The sequence below is a fragment of the Trichosurus vulpecula genome, chromosome 2, assembly GCF_011100635.1.
Source record: "Trichosurus vulpecula isolate mTriVul1 chromosome 2, mTriVul1.pri, whole genome shotgun sequence".
NCBI lineage: Eukaryota > Metazoa > Chordata > Mammalia > Diprotodontia > Phalangeridae > Trichosurus > Trichosurus vulpecula.
In genome coordinates this window covers 68,332,558-68,347,987 of record NC_050574.1, presented here as the reverse complement: position 1 = coordinate 68,347,987, position 15,430 = coordinate 68,332,558, and positions in this window count along the sequence as shown.

Below are 15,430 nucleotides of genomic sequence, written 5' to 3'. Positions count from 1 at the left end.
GCGCACAACTGTTCCGAGTAATTACTCAAATCGAACAGCCCCGAGTTAGGGTTAGAGTACTTAAAGGGAAAGAACACAATTTGATTTCCATGGAGAAGGGAACACAAACAGTGGGGTCCGTGGAGATGGGAGTAAAAATAGTGGGGTGAGCTGGGGCAAGATGGAGAAACTGGAGGGGAGCAGGGCATAACACCCCCACCCCCACACACATAAAGGTGCAAAAGTATAGAGATGGAAACCTCCCTGATGCTGAGCCAGCCCCTGGGCCCACTTCAAGGGGAAAGGGAAGAGCCTTGGATTCCTTCCATCTCTGTTATATCTGATGAGGGAGAGGCCTCTCTCCAGAAGTGATGCCTGAGGGCCCTAACAATGGCTGTCTGGCCTGGGAGTAGTGCTAGCTGAGCCAAGCTGTGGAGGGGTGCTAAACTGCCATCCAACCCCCAACAACCACCAGGAGTCCTCATTCCACTCTGGAGGCAACGCCTGGAGAGAGACACGGGTGGCAAGGTTCAAGCCCAGGCTCCATGTGGGCCAGCACAGTCCCCCTCTCCCCCCATTCCCATACCACCATAGCCCGGAGGAAGGAATATCCTTATGGTGATAGAAGGGCCTTCATCTCCATCACCACCATCACCATGGCCAGAAGCAGCAGCCTTATGTCATTCGGAGCTGGACCTTGAACAAAGACATTTAAGCAGTCACAACTCCTGCCCTTGATGAGTTCTTCCCGTCCAATCTGAGGCAGACTTCCTGTTGTGTGCCAACCTTCTGGGGCCACACTAGCCAGTGAATAAAGAATTTATAAATACGCTGAGAAAAGAGGAAGTCTTTTCCATTGCTGGGGGATTAGGGAGCAGGGAGACCATGGAGCTCTGTGGAAGCCGAAGGCCCAAGAGCATCTCTTGGTTTGATGAAGGAAGCACTAAACCTTCACTAGTCGATTAGGATTAGAGGGGTTAGAACAGAGGGAGCATTTCCTGTTCTCTTCCAATTAGTCCAAGAAGCCATAATGGACTGCCCATTACACTAATGACTAATGACTTTGCTAATGGCTAAGAAGTTTTCCCTTTATACTAAGCCAAAATCTGCCTTTCTGAAACTCCTAAGCACGGCTCTCGGGGGGGGCCTGGAAGAGCTAGCTGATGATGGGAAGAATAATTTATGGGCTGGAGGAGAGGACGTTTCATTCATTCATATATATGTATTTCTTCCTTCATTTGCTCAACAAGTACCTAAAAACTATCCACCCGTGGGGCTGTATAATTTCCACCTGCCCCTGTATGTGGCAGGCAAGTTTGCAAAATAAGTGAAGGTGGTCCTCAACAATGCCCCCATCTCACTTTTCATTCCCCCACCCTTACCCCTGACAGCCTGGATCCCCCACCCCTACCAGTACAATACCTCTGCACTATCCCATAACTCCACTTTGGGTGGCTAGTCCTGAGTGCCACACTTCTCCTTCCTTTCTCCCAGCACCTCCTCCCATGGCCTTAATTTTAACATTGGCATTCAATGCCTTCATCCAAAATTTCCTTGAGGAGAGGGACTCTCACATCATATCATCTGGGGGGCGCGGATATGCTCCTGCATAAAGGCTACCCTTCACTAGGCACAGGGTCCCTAGTAAAGGCTGACACAAGACTAGGAGCAGGCAGGTTGCTGGAAAAGGGGAATAAGTATAACTGCTGTGGTTCAGTTGTGTCCAGCTCTACATGACCCCCATGGACTTTGTCCATGGGGTTTTCTTGGCCAAGATACTGGAGTAGTTTGCCATTTCCCAACCTACCTCATTTTACAAATAAGGAAACTGAGGCAAGCGGGGTTAAGTGACTTGCCCAGGGTCACACAGCTAGTAAGTGTCTAAGGCCAGATTTGAGTGGTTCTCCTGACTCCAGGCTCTAGCCGCTGTGCCACTTAGCCGCCCATAATAATAACACAAGGTGGCATTTACATGGCACTTTAAGGTTTGTAAAGCACTTTCCATACGTTATCTCATTCGATCCTAATAACAACCCAGTCAGGTGAGTGCTGTAATCATCCCCATTGGACTCAGTGTTTCTCAACTGCAGCTGACCTTTCCCCTAAAACCCGCCCCTCCTCCTAACTTCCTAATTTCTACTAACAGCACCGCTGCCCTTCTCAGACTCACTATAGAATCTTGGAGCCAGAAGGGTCCTCACATGGCATCTAACTCAACCTGCACCTGGGCAGGAATCATCTTTGCAACATTCCCAACAAGTGGTCAACCAGTCTTCTCTTAAAGACCTATAGTGATGATTGCCTCACTACCTTCTGGGACAGTCGATTTCACTTTGAGATAGTTATCATAACACAAAGTCTAAATCTACCGCTTTGAAACGTCTGCTATTGCTCTTAGCTCTTCCTTCTAGGGAAAAATAAAGCACGGAATCCCTCTTCCATAAGACAGCTTCAAATCCTTAAATACAGTTGCCATCATGTCTGCTCTAAGCCTTCTCTTGTCTCCCTTTTAAATATTTTTATGTATCTTTCTTGTCACCTTCGTTTCCAAAAATATTCCTCCCTCTCCCCTACCCAGCAACTCATTCCTCTCCTAGCTTATGCTCTGGCGCAAATATGCTAACTCCCACTTGCACTGACCAATTGGGCACCAGAGTATGGCTACCAAATCCCCTCAGGGATCAAGAGTGAGCACTGAAGTGTTGTGTTTTTGTAATTGTGTCGCCCACAAGCCCCCACTAATGTACTTGCCCTCATGACTACCGGTTAATATCAATTAGTCAGCCAGATTTAATTAGCTTTTAGAAAGATGCATTTACTAAGATGATATTGTAAGAAAATGTGATACAAAACGTTCCTCAACAGTCTGTGATACACTTTTCCATACATACATGCAGAGTCCAAGGAAAGTGAGCTTACACTTAGTGACCACATATGATAAAGGGTCACTCAGAGCTCTTGACGTTTTTTGTGAGAGTCCTCAACATCTTCCACTCAAGCACAGAGCCCTTTTTCTGCTTGGTTCTTTGCAGAGCTTTGGATCTGTGTTCAGCCTATCCTTGGCTCCCAATGAAGATATTGCTATCAGCTATTCCAAGAATCCGCCCTAACTCCTGGCTTGGCAAATGTGATTGCTGTTAGGATGCCTAAGGGAAGATGGAAAGCCCCACATTCTCTAGACTCCTTAAAGCTCCCAAGGTCCTCCTCTGACCTTGTGGGAAAGCCAAAGCTGAGCTACTCTCTCCTCTACCTCCCTGCCCCTAAAGTGGTTCCTTCTCAGGGATTTGGCTGGAATATTCTCCTCCTGTACCCCCAACTCATTCCAACTAGTTTACACAGTCCCAAGAGGACGTGACCAAGACCTTTGGCCAATCCAAACAGACCTCCTGAGAGCCCTAGCCTTGTTCATACCTAATGAACAGCCTAGATGTGTTCTTGACTGACAACTCTATCAGGACCAAGTGGGGTTGGGTATTTTAACCCTCTTCTTCTACTTGTGATTTTTTAAAAGAAGAAGAGAAAAGTAGTTCAGAAAAACTAGCCAATATACCAACCAAGTCTAACAGCATATACAGTATTCCATACCCATAGTTCGCCACCTCTGAAAAGAGGAGTATTTTCTTACCTCTTCTGCAATGAAGCAAGGTGGTTCCATTATCTCAACTCTTCACTCGGATGAAGCCCAGCCATTATATTTACACAACATTTTAGGTAATTATATTGTTGCCTGTACTTCGTTGTTGTCATTGTGTATATTTTGTGTTTCTGGTTGTACTTATGTCAGGCTGTATTAGTTCATACAAATCTTCCCATTGTGTTTTGTTGTTCTTCACATTCTTTGTTGCTTAGGCACATAAGTCCTAAGTTTAGCCACATACCAAGTAGCATATTTTCACATTCTATGATTTTGTGTGGCAAGATTGGGGAAAGTTGGGGCAGCTAGGTGGCGCAGTGAGTAGAGCACTGGACCTGGAGTCAGGAGGACCTGAGTTCAAATTTGACCTCAGATACTTGACACATGTACTAGCTGTGTGACCTTGGGCAAGTCACTTAACCTCAATTGCCCTGCCCTCCCCCCAAAAAAAGATTGGGGAAAGTAGGTGCCTAATGATAGCACTTCCCTCCTCCCTGCTCTCTTCACCAAAAAAGAAAAAGAAAAGAAGAAGAAAAGAACATTAAAGAATTATTTAAAAATACACAGAAGAGATAGACAATACTTCGATAAAGAGGAGACCAGCAGAGCAGTGTGTGTACTAATGTGTTAAATTGGACACTTGCCTTTAAAAAAATCGACTGTACATGATGAAGACTCATGGTTACATGCACAGTTCTCTTTCTTCTATTCTTCTTTGTATTTGGACATGTTCGGATTTGTCAGGTTCATAATTTTTAAAAATGGAAAATGACTAATAGGGAGTTAATATCCAAGATGAGCGATGAGTCAGGAAGAGAGTGCCAAGATTGTCTTGAGAGATTCAAGTCATCGGACCCAGATGGGCTGAATAAACCAGCAGATGTGTTTACTAAACTACCGTCAACGATCTTTGAGAGAACGTGGGCGTGAAGAGCACAAGATCAGAGAAGGGTAAATGGTGTCACTGTTTTCAAAGAAGGGAAAAGACCAGAGGTCATAGTCTGCCAGTCAGTGAGTTTCACATCGATTCCAGGGAAAAGTCCAGAAGGGACAATTAAAGAGATGGCTGGTGAACATCTACAAAGGGAAGCAATGATTACAAAGAGGCAGTTTCACTTCCTCAAGAACAGGTCATACCAGACTGACCACATTCCTTTTTCTGACAGATCACTAAACTAGTAGATAAAGGAAATCCTGTGGATAAAGTCTGCTTAACATTCTAGCAAAGCCATTGATAGAGTATCTCATAGTCGAGACAACTAGGTGGCGCAGTGGATAGAGCGCTAGACCTGGAATAGGAAAGATTTAATTCAAATCCAGCTTCTGATATTTACTAGCTGTGTGACCTAGGCAAGTCATATAATCTGTGCCTCAGTTTCTCCCTTATAAAATGTCAATAATAGTAGTATCTATCTCTCAGGTCACTGGGTTAAATGGGGTAATATTTATAAAGTACTTTGCAAACCTTAAGGTGCTATGGGAATGCTAGCTATTATACTATTCTTCTGGAGAAGCTGGAAAACCCCAAATGGGGTCACAAATGGTTGGAAATGACTGAACCACAGCAACAATCTCATATGAGGCAGTGATGTAATAATGCACTGGACAAAGTGAGCTAATGGAATCATGGCCTTCATTAAGAGAGGCATGGCTTCCAGGAATGAGGAGATGAAGATCCCCATGCATCCTGCCCTAGTCAGACACATTTTGAACATTGTCTGCAAATCTGAGCCAGGCAGTTTAAGAAGGATATTGATAAACTGGAGAGCAGTCCAAGGGAGGGGAACCAAGAAGGTGCAGGACCAAGGGTCCATCTCATCGGAGGATGGTTTGAAGGAAGCAGGCATGTTTAACTTATAGCAGAAAAGACTGGGTGTGTGAGGAAACATGGTAGCTGTCTTCAAATACTTGAAGGGCTATAAGTAGAGGAGGGAATTAGACTTGTTCTGTTTGGCTCCAGAGGTCAGAACAAGGTGCAATGGAAAGATGGGACAACATGTGATATAGCAAAAAGAATATTGGCTTTGGAGTCAGAAGTCCTGGATTCAAATTCTGCCTTTGACACTACCTGCATGACATAAGCCACTTAATCTCTCAGGGCCTTAGTTTTCTGATAGGAAAATGAAGGGATTGGATTTGATGCCTTTTAGCTTTAGGGCAGACTGAAATCAGTAACTGCTTTCCTCAGAAGCATGACACATTTCATACAAATGAAGTAGCATTCCCATAAAGGGTCCCTCTCTTCAGTATGTGTTGGACTAGATGACTATGGGGAATTCTGCGATTCAGTAAAACCTCCCTATGATTGGCTGGCCCTGAGATGGCAAGAGGGGAGAGACGTGGCTCGATAGCAGCATATCTGAAAAGAATCTTGGGGTTACAGTGGAGTACAAGCTCAGCATGAGTCAGCCATGCAATCTGGCAGCCAAGAGAGCTAGTGTAATCTTGGACTGGCTTAGGTGAGCTGGGAGATAAAGAGTCTCTCCGTACTCTGCTCCAGTCAGGGCCCAGCAGAAATGTTACACTCAGTCCTGGGCCCCAATTCTACTAAGGGCAATGATAAGCTGGAGAGGACCCAGAGAAGGGTGACCAGGGTGGTAAAGGCCTCAAAGTCATGCCTTATGAGGGTCAAGTGAAGAAAGTGCTGCCCTTTATCACTATCGTTATTAGCTAACACGAGAACAAGTCGGTACTTTAAGGTTTATAAAGCATTTTATGTATAGTATCTCCTTTGGTCCTCATAGTAACTCTGCAAGGTAGAGGTTATTATTTTCTTAAATTTTTTTTTTGAGCTGAGGACACTGAGGCTGAAAGAGGTTGACTTGCCTGAGGTCACCCAGCTAAGGAAGTGCCTGAGGCTAGATTTGAACTCAAGTCTTCCTGATAGCAGGGGCAGCTAGGTGGCACAGTGGATAGAGCAACAGGCCTATGTTGTGTGACCCTGAGGAAGTCACCTAATCATGTTTGCCTCAGTTTCCTCATCTGTAAAATGAGCTGGAGAAGGAAATGGCAAACCACTCCAGCATCTTTACCAAGAAAACCCCAAATGGGGTCATGAAGAGTCAGACACAACTGAAAATGACTGAACAGCAAGAGGGAGACAGCCAGATCCTTTCCCTTTTTTAGACAGCTAATTGCTGCCATGGATAGAGCTCTAGGCCTAGAGTCAGGAAGACCTGAGTTCAAATCCAGACATTTACTAGTTGTATGACCCCTGGGCAAGTCCCTTCACCCTATTTGCCTCAGTTTCCTCATCTGTAAAATGAGCTGGAGAAGGAAATGGCAAACTGCTCCAGTTTCTTTGCCAAGAAAACCCCAAACAGGGTCACAAAGGGTTGGATACAACCGTGACTGAACAACAACTTCCCAACCACAAGACCAGCACTCTATTTATTAAGCTAGTCAGCTGCCAGCAAAGAAAAGATTAGGGGTAGGGGGGAAGGAAGGGAGAAGAGGGAAGAAGCAAAGATAAGATGTGATGTCTGTCTTCAAGTGTCCCACTGTGTATGGGTAGAAGTTGTCAAGCAATTTTCAGTTTGATATAAGAAAAAAACTTCTTATACCAGCTAGGTGACACAGTGGCCAGAGAGCTGGACCTGGAATCAAGAAGACCCGAGAACAAATCCAGCCTTGAATACATGCTAGCTGTATGACCTTGGCCAAGTCACTTCACCTCTGCCTCAGTTTCCTCATCTGTAAAAATGGAGATAATAATAACACCTACCTCCCTGGGTTATTATGAGAATCAAATGAGATAGTATTTATATGGAGCTTTGCCAACTTTGAAGCACTACAGACATGCTAGCTTTTATTATTAGTAAAAATAGATCACGCTGCCTCGAGAGGTGGAGGTCCTCCCCCCATGAGAAGGCTTCATCCAGAGGCTGGGCGACGTTTTTTGCGGGCGTGAAGACAGAGGGGATTTCTGATCAGGTGTGGGTGAGGCCAGATGGTTCTTGTGGTTCCTTCTGGCTCTGACATTCCATGATGCTGCAAAGCATATGTAACAACATCTATTACAGAGAATGGAGGAGAAGTTCCGCAAACAACTTGACAAGATCCACCAACCGAACCAATGATGACATTTGTTGACTTGGATGAAGTAGCCACAAGATATGTCACAGCGAAATGAAACAAAAGAGGCCCGAGGTTAGAGACTACTCAGAGGCCTCACGCCTAGAGAGCACGAATACTTTCCCAGAGAAGAGTGGTGAAAGGTACTAAAAATGATCGCCAAATGATATTGCAAAGAAAAAAAAAGCAGAATTGACTCTATTTACATGCAAGAAATGGCCTATTTCTAATGTGGTCATCATATCAGGACCAGCAGTTCATGTACAATCAGACCATCACTATTTAGCTCAAAAGGCAAAATCAATGGCAAAGTAGGGGGAAAAAGGATAAAATTGAATTATGTAGGAAAACAGCTTAAGGACTCTGAACAATACAATGATAAACCAGAAGCCCAGAGAACTGAAGATGAAAAGTATCTGCCAGAATGGTGATGAGGTCAAAGAGACAGAACAAGACACATATCTTTTGGATGTGCCTCATATGTGGATTCATTTTGCTGAACTCTACATATTGGTCATGAGGTTTTTATTTTTCATTTTTAATTGTTCAATTATAGATAGCATTTGAAAAAAATTATAAAGGTTTAAAAAATGAATGAATGAAAAAGGATAAAGCCAAGAAGACACTGAAGGTGGTAACAACAGCATCAACCTGACCTATTCAAACAAGATTCTGACTGAAAAATGGGAAATAGAACAAAGGTAAATATTGACCACAATGATTTTGCTTGATTATTGCCACAGAACATTAGCCAGTGTGAAGCATTCACCACAACAAAGATGCCCAAAATGAAATTTTATAAATAAAAGAACCTCTAATAATAATTGTTTGTTTCCTCAAGTTTAAAAGAGTCCAGAAAACCTCCTCAGGCAACAAACACTTGTTCTCCTTGCCAAGAAAAGAGGCATCTTTAGCCAAGAATAACTCTCATTTTATAGGATAAATTCATTTGTAAAAGACTAAGGACAAGATGCTTTCAATGATCCCAAGTTGCTCTCTGTCTTTTTTTTTTTTGGTGGGGAGGATGCAATCAGGGTTGAGTGACTTGCCCAGGATCACACAGCTGGTAAACGTCTGAGGCTGGATTTGAATTCAGGTCTTCCTGACTTCACAGCCAGTGCTCTATCCATTGCACATTCCAGCTGCTCCTCTATCTTTTTACTACCTATATTATCCCAGCAAAAAGGCAACATGTCATAGTGGCCTCAGAGTTAGGGTGCCCCAAGTTCAAGTCCCTGGCTGTGTGACCTTCTCAGTGATCCAGGAAACTCTCCCAGCTATAGGATGTAAAGCAGGTGCTGATCAGCACTAGAGGAGCAGAAGTTCATCATGGAAAGACATTCCCCAAATTGATGAAATCCCAGTACCCATCCAAAAAAAAAAGAAAAAAGAAAAAGTTTTCCCCCATTCTCATCTTCCTTTCAGTTCCATATTTAAATGCCGTTGAGATGACTTTATTTAAATGGGTCTCTTACCAAACTTTGTTTAAACTGACTTTTTCCTCTATTGATTCTTGCTGTTTTATAGAGCAATGGAGCTCATAATCTTCCTTCTCTGTAAAATTGTACAGTTGTGTTTACATCCTCTATCTATGTCGCCTTTGGCTGCCACCTAGCCCTGCTTGGCAAGGAGATCCAGTGCTTGCTAATGGAGGAGGCTTCCTCCCTACTTGGTCTCCCTGCTCTCATGACTGATTTGCATCACTTCAACTTCTATGTAAAATTGCTATAATTGGTGTCAAAGTCCTTTTCTCTATCCATTTCCCATTTTCAGGTGTCAATAAGATATTTAAATAGGTCAAGTTGGAATTGTTTTAATTGCATTTTATTTTCATTCATTGTTGTTTTATTGTTCAGTATGCCACTGGCTTCCAGTTAATGGAATATCGGTCTCTGAAGAAACGAAATTAAGGATCTCCCAAAGAGTACTGTCGGTGTTCATGGAAGCCATGAGCAAGCTCCAACAATGTGTTGTTTAGTCGTTTTCAGCCACGTCTGAATTTTCGTGACTCCATTTTGGGTTTTCTTGGAAAAGATACTAGAGTAGTTTGCCATTTCCTTCTCCAGCTCATTTGACAGATGAGGAAACTAAGGCAACCAGGATTAAATGACTTACCCAGGGTCACATAGCTAGTAAATGTCTGAGACTGGATTTGGACTCAGGTCTACCTGATGCCAGGCCTGATACTCTATTCACTGTTCCACCTAGCTTTCCAGTGTACAGCACAGGTCAACACAAAGTCTATGAGGGAAAGAAATTTCTAATAAAGTAGGAGAGATTCTATGACAAGTAACACAAAGTAATTTCAAAAGGGAAAGAAAGTTCTAATATAATAGGAGAGATCAGAAAGGGCCTCCTGGAGGATGTAGCACCTGAGCTCTTGCTTTGAAGGAATCTGAGATTCTGTGAAGTGTCTTGAGGAATGGAAGGCTAGCTCCCAGTATGGGAAGGATGGTGCCAGTAGGGGAGTGATAGGAAATGAGACAGGCCAGGTAGGTGGGAGTCTTAAAACGCCCTTAGGCTGAGGATTTGGTATTTTAACCTGGGGGAAGGGGGTGTGAATTTCAATATGTATATATGTATGTATATCTTTTATGCCAATATAATTGGTTATCTTTGTAATCCTCTGTGTTTTATGTATTAGTAATTCCAAGAAGAGATACCAAGACTTTCCCAGAGTGCCCAAAGGGCTATACCACAGAAAAGGGTTAAGAACCCCTGGGCCAGAGGCACAGTAGAGCTGAATAGAGTATTAGAGGATTGTCTTTGCTCTGGTGTTTGGTTTTCTTCCCTTGAGACATGGGACAGGAGGACAATTTCCTAACACTGCTTCCACCTTTCTTTCTCTCTGTCCAGGAGGGAGCAGCCCCTCGGCTCTCTGATACTTCTCTTTCCCTCAGATGGAGGAGAGATTTGTTAGTCTTCTCATTCCCCTCATTTCCCTAGTATTGAGCAGAAGATTGGAGATTTGGCCCTGGCCTCCTTGTGTCCTTCCCCTCTATCTCTCTATCTCTCTGTCTCTGTCTCTCTATTTCTCTGTCTCTGTGTCTCTACAGTCTCTGTCTCTGTATCTGTCACTTACTGTCTCTGTCTCTATTTCTGTCTCTCTCTGTGTCTCTACAATTTCTCTTTCTGTCTCTTACTTGTCTCTGTCTCCCTATCTGTCTCTCTGATTATCTACATCTCTTTCTGTCTCTTTGTCCCTGTATCTGTCTCTCTGACTATCTCTGTCTCTGTCTCTCTCTTCCTGTCTATCTCTCTCTCTCTCTCTCCAGCTAGTAGCTAGGAAATTTCTGTAACCTTGCATCCTGGTATGTGTGCCCCATTGGGTTTAGGAGAGGTAATGCATCATAATTCTCTTTATAGTAATAATTGCATGCCTTATAAATTTAGGAATATTAATAAAGATTCTATTTTCATTACAATATGAGTCATTTTCTTAGTACATCCATTGTACCATTTTTTTTTGCTTAATACATACATTGCACTAATCACACATTCCTTGCTAAGTTGAGTTCCCCTATAGTTTCTATATTGATTGCGACTCTTCCTCAAACAAAATGAGGTCATTATTTTGTAGGGTTCTGCTTTGCTAACTTGCTTTAGCAAGAAATTGAATGATCTCAAGTGGTCCTGGCCCTCAGCAGATTTAGGGACACAGCAGACACAATCGCTGGGGGCAGTTAGGGATTTTGGCTCTATCAGCAGCCTACTTGACCCTTTACACTTCAGTGCAGTGACCTTCACAGAAGATGGGGCCCAAGGGGCATCACCCAGGAGAAGGGCCCTGTAACAAGAGTAAGGAATAATGGGTCCTGAGCTATTATCCCGAGAACCTCAAAGATACAGAGGAAAGCCTCTGTCCATTGTGTAGATCCCTTACAGAGAAGGTAAGGAAGAGCATGAACAAGAATTACGCAGGAGGAGAAGATGTGGGTGAGTTGTGAAAGAAATGATCCTCTCTAATATGAATAATTAATTATTGAATTAGGACCAGGATTTTTTTCCCTTCCTATTCCCTCATTCAGAAACCAGAAACCTGTAGGTTGTTCAGTCTCTGAAGGACATTGCTGGTGCATGAGATTGCACAAATCTTCGGGTACAAGCTTTTCGATTCTGGGTGGGAGACCCCACACAACTAGAGAATCTTCCACAGAATTTAATCTAAGGTGAATTCTGGCCCATTGTGTTCTACTCAGACTTGGGGGCTGGGAGGGCAGGGGGTGGGGTTAAATCCTTTGTCTAGATTGGCTGGGGCTAGGGCTGGTCTGACTTCTGATAGTCTCTCTTTGTCCAAGAGTGGCTTAATCAAAGTCACATCCCCCAGCACCCTATTAGAATAGGTCTACTTCTCATTATAATATTCATTCTCATTAATTGTTAACCAATCAGAGTTCGTTGCCACCTGTTGGGAACACCCACTCTTCCAAGGGCATGTAAGTATCAAGAAGCCGCTGTGATCTGTCTTTGGTTTAGGAGAGACAGCCAAATGACTCTTTTATTAATTATCACCTAGCAATAATTAATTAATGATTAATTACCCAGAAATTATGTCTTTTAAACTTTTTATACATCACAGTTGTGATCCACACTGATGAAGGCGTGAGAAATGATGGGAGCAGTTTTGTTTCCACAGAGTTGAAAGTACCTCCCCCTCCCTGCTTTAGATCAGAGACCAGGCTTCTGATTGGGGTAAAGGTTAGAGGCGGGTACACAAGCTGAAATGAGCCATTTGAGGAGGGCATGACGTAGGCAGTCGGGGGTTGCATCTGGCCAATCAAGAGCCAGGCGGGAGATTCAAATTAGGAGCCAATAAAAGGACTGGCATTTTTCTGAGTCCCTTGTACTTTCTCCTGTACTCTGTTCAGGGGACGTACCCATTTATTCAGGAGGAATACCTGTAAGATATGATTAAAACCTTCTTGGCCTTCCCAAGTATTGTTTATTCCCAGACAATGTAAGTATGTTTCTGACAAAGGGAATACCCATGATGAGATCAGGGATCCGCTAAAATAATTACGTAATAAGCAGACAACCTAGTACAATGGAGAGAGGACTGGAGATTCAGAGGTGGAAGGGAACTTATAGGCCATCTAATCCAACCCCTTCATTTTACAGACTAAGAAACTGAGGCACAAAGAGGGTACATAGGTTAAGTGCCAACATAGAGATTTGAATACAGGTCTTTCCAAGTATGAACCTAGACACTCTGAATCCAAGTCTTCAGTGCCAGACTTAGATTTCAGAGACCTGGATTTGAATCTCTGTGCTTTGCCATTGAAAGGTATGTGACCTTGGGTAAAGCGTTCACCCCACCAAGCTTCAGTTTAGTCACCTGTGAAGTGGAGATGATAATGTTTGTACTATCCACCTCCCCGGACCATTTTGAGGGTCAAATGCTTTAAAGCACCACATAGACGTCTGCCAACATTTTTTCTTGTTCTTGTGTGACCATAAGTCATTTTCCTTCTTTGAACCTCAGTTTATTCACACTTCACAGTGATACTTTATAAATAGGTAACTAGTATTATTATCTCACTTTTCTCATCTTTTTTGATTGGTCTCAAGAGACAAGTCAATAGGCTATTTTCTTTTTTATTGGATTTTTGCGGGCTATTGCATAGCTGGATAAAATAACTGCTTTTTTGTAAATTTTGTAATTGAATAAAAGCAATAGGATGTCAGCTCACACGCTGTAGGCAGACAGCTTTGGTAGCAGCCAGGACAACCAAGGTGACATGTCTCTCATCCTGTCCACCCACTTGGATTTGTCTCTATATATTGAAGGCTTTTCCTTCCATGCAGACTGGAGATTATGTGTGTTTGGTATGATGACATCTATTTAAAATGTCATTCTTAAGTTTTTATTAAACAATGTTTTGTCCAGATGATGGAGGGCAACATTGATTCTATGATAAAGGTCGAGGCTCCAGGACAGTTAACTGACTTTAGGATCTCTTGAGGTTTGTACTTCCAGCATGATGCCTTGTTGTCCTTTATACCATGACAGACAGTGAAGTTCTGGTATAGAATTCTAGCCGCCAGGTTATGTCTTGAAGAGTTCTTGTGGTTCAATTGTGTCTGACTTTTTGTGACCCCATTTGGGGTTTTCTTGGCAAAGATACTAGAGTGGTTTGCTATTTTCTTCTCCAGCTCATTTTAGAGCTAAGTGATGCCCCCAGGGTCATACAGCTAGTAAGTATCTAAGACCAGATTTGAACTTGGGAAGATGAGTCTTCATGACTCCAGGCCCTGTACTCTATCCCACTGTGCCACCTAGATACCCCTAGCAGGGTATTTGGTGGATGTTTTACAGCCTTTGGTGACCTATTGCATGGTTGCCATCCTCTCCTTACACAAACTGCTTTAATGAGAGCAAAGATGCTGAATTGTTACTGTGAGGATGGAACTGAAGAGCTGTGAAAAGGAGTTCTGTTCACTCCCTGGCAATGCCTGAGTGACTAAGGATGTTGATTTCAGTGACAGATGACCTGGGTTTAGAGCCCAGCTCTGCCAGCTTCTCTATCTGTGGACCCGTCAATTCTACAAAGGGTATGTGGGGGTAAAGCTGTCTTCTCATATTTCTTCTTTGGGATCATGCTTGTTCTTTGCAACCCTGAAAGGGAAATGGGAAACAAGCATTTCTAAGTGCTTTGCAAATATTCTCCCATTTGATCCTCCCAACAACTCTGGGAGGTAGGTGCCATGATTGTCTCCATTTTGCAGATAAAGAAACTGCAGCAGGCAGAGTATAATACCAACTTTCCCACAATCATGCCACTAGGATGTGTCTGCAGCTGGATTTGAACTCAAGTCTTGCTGACTCTAGGTGTAACACTATCCACTGCACTACCAGCATCCTCATACCTGCCAAACTCCTTTTCACTTATTTTTTGATGGTTGTTCTTTCCCTTGGCATCATTGTAGTCACTGTGGCTATTTTGTGTTTTCTTGGTTCTGCTGTCGTCACTCTGCATCAGTTCATATAAGTCTTTCCAGGAACAAGCATTTCTCGGGTAGCTATTATGTGACACAAGCCATGCTTGTAGGTGACATCTAAGGTCTCTTTCCCTCTAAATCTGTGAACTCAGGAAATTAAATGAGCAAAAAATATCTGGGAAAGTAAGTGGAGCTGTTAAAGACCTGAAGAAAACCTTGGGCTCAGGACTTACCAATCATCTCTGCCCTGTAAATTCTGAGAACCAGAGGTGTTCCTTAGCCAGGAAACAGGAAGACCATGTTGGTGGCCAAAGGAAATGAAGGCTGCAAGGCAGCAAAGGGGGGGGAATCTAATGGTGCAAGCCCTGGAGGCCAGGAGCCATTAGTGAGACAAGGTTCTCATGAAAGCCTCAGCGATCGCCTAGTTCAGATCCCACTCTGCCACTAACTAGCTATGTGAGTCTGGGCCAATTCCTCACCTTCTCTGGCCTCAGTTTCCTTATCTGGCAAATGACAGGGATTGGATTGAGCTTCTAAAGGCCCTTCCCACTCTTGCATTCTATGGATCAAAGAATTTCTTTCACAGGGCTCCAGGAAACCAAACTGGACAAAAGGAAATGGACCAAGGTCAAGGCTATGTCTTTCTTAGAGTCCTCCAAAAAGGCAAAGATAGGGATTGCCAAGACATCCTGAAACCCAAGCTTGAATCTTAGAGGCCAGAGAATGAAGCACCTGCTTTCTGAAGGAGGGCATCTGGGGAACAGGCAACTGCAAGAGAGGAGACTGCAGGGGACAGAGGGACTT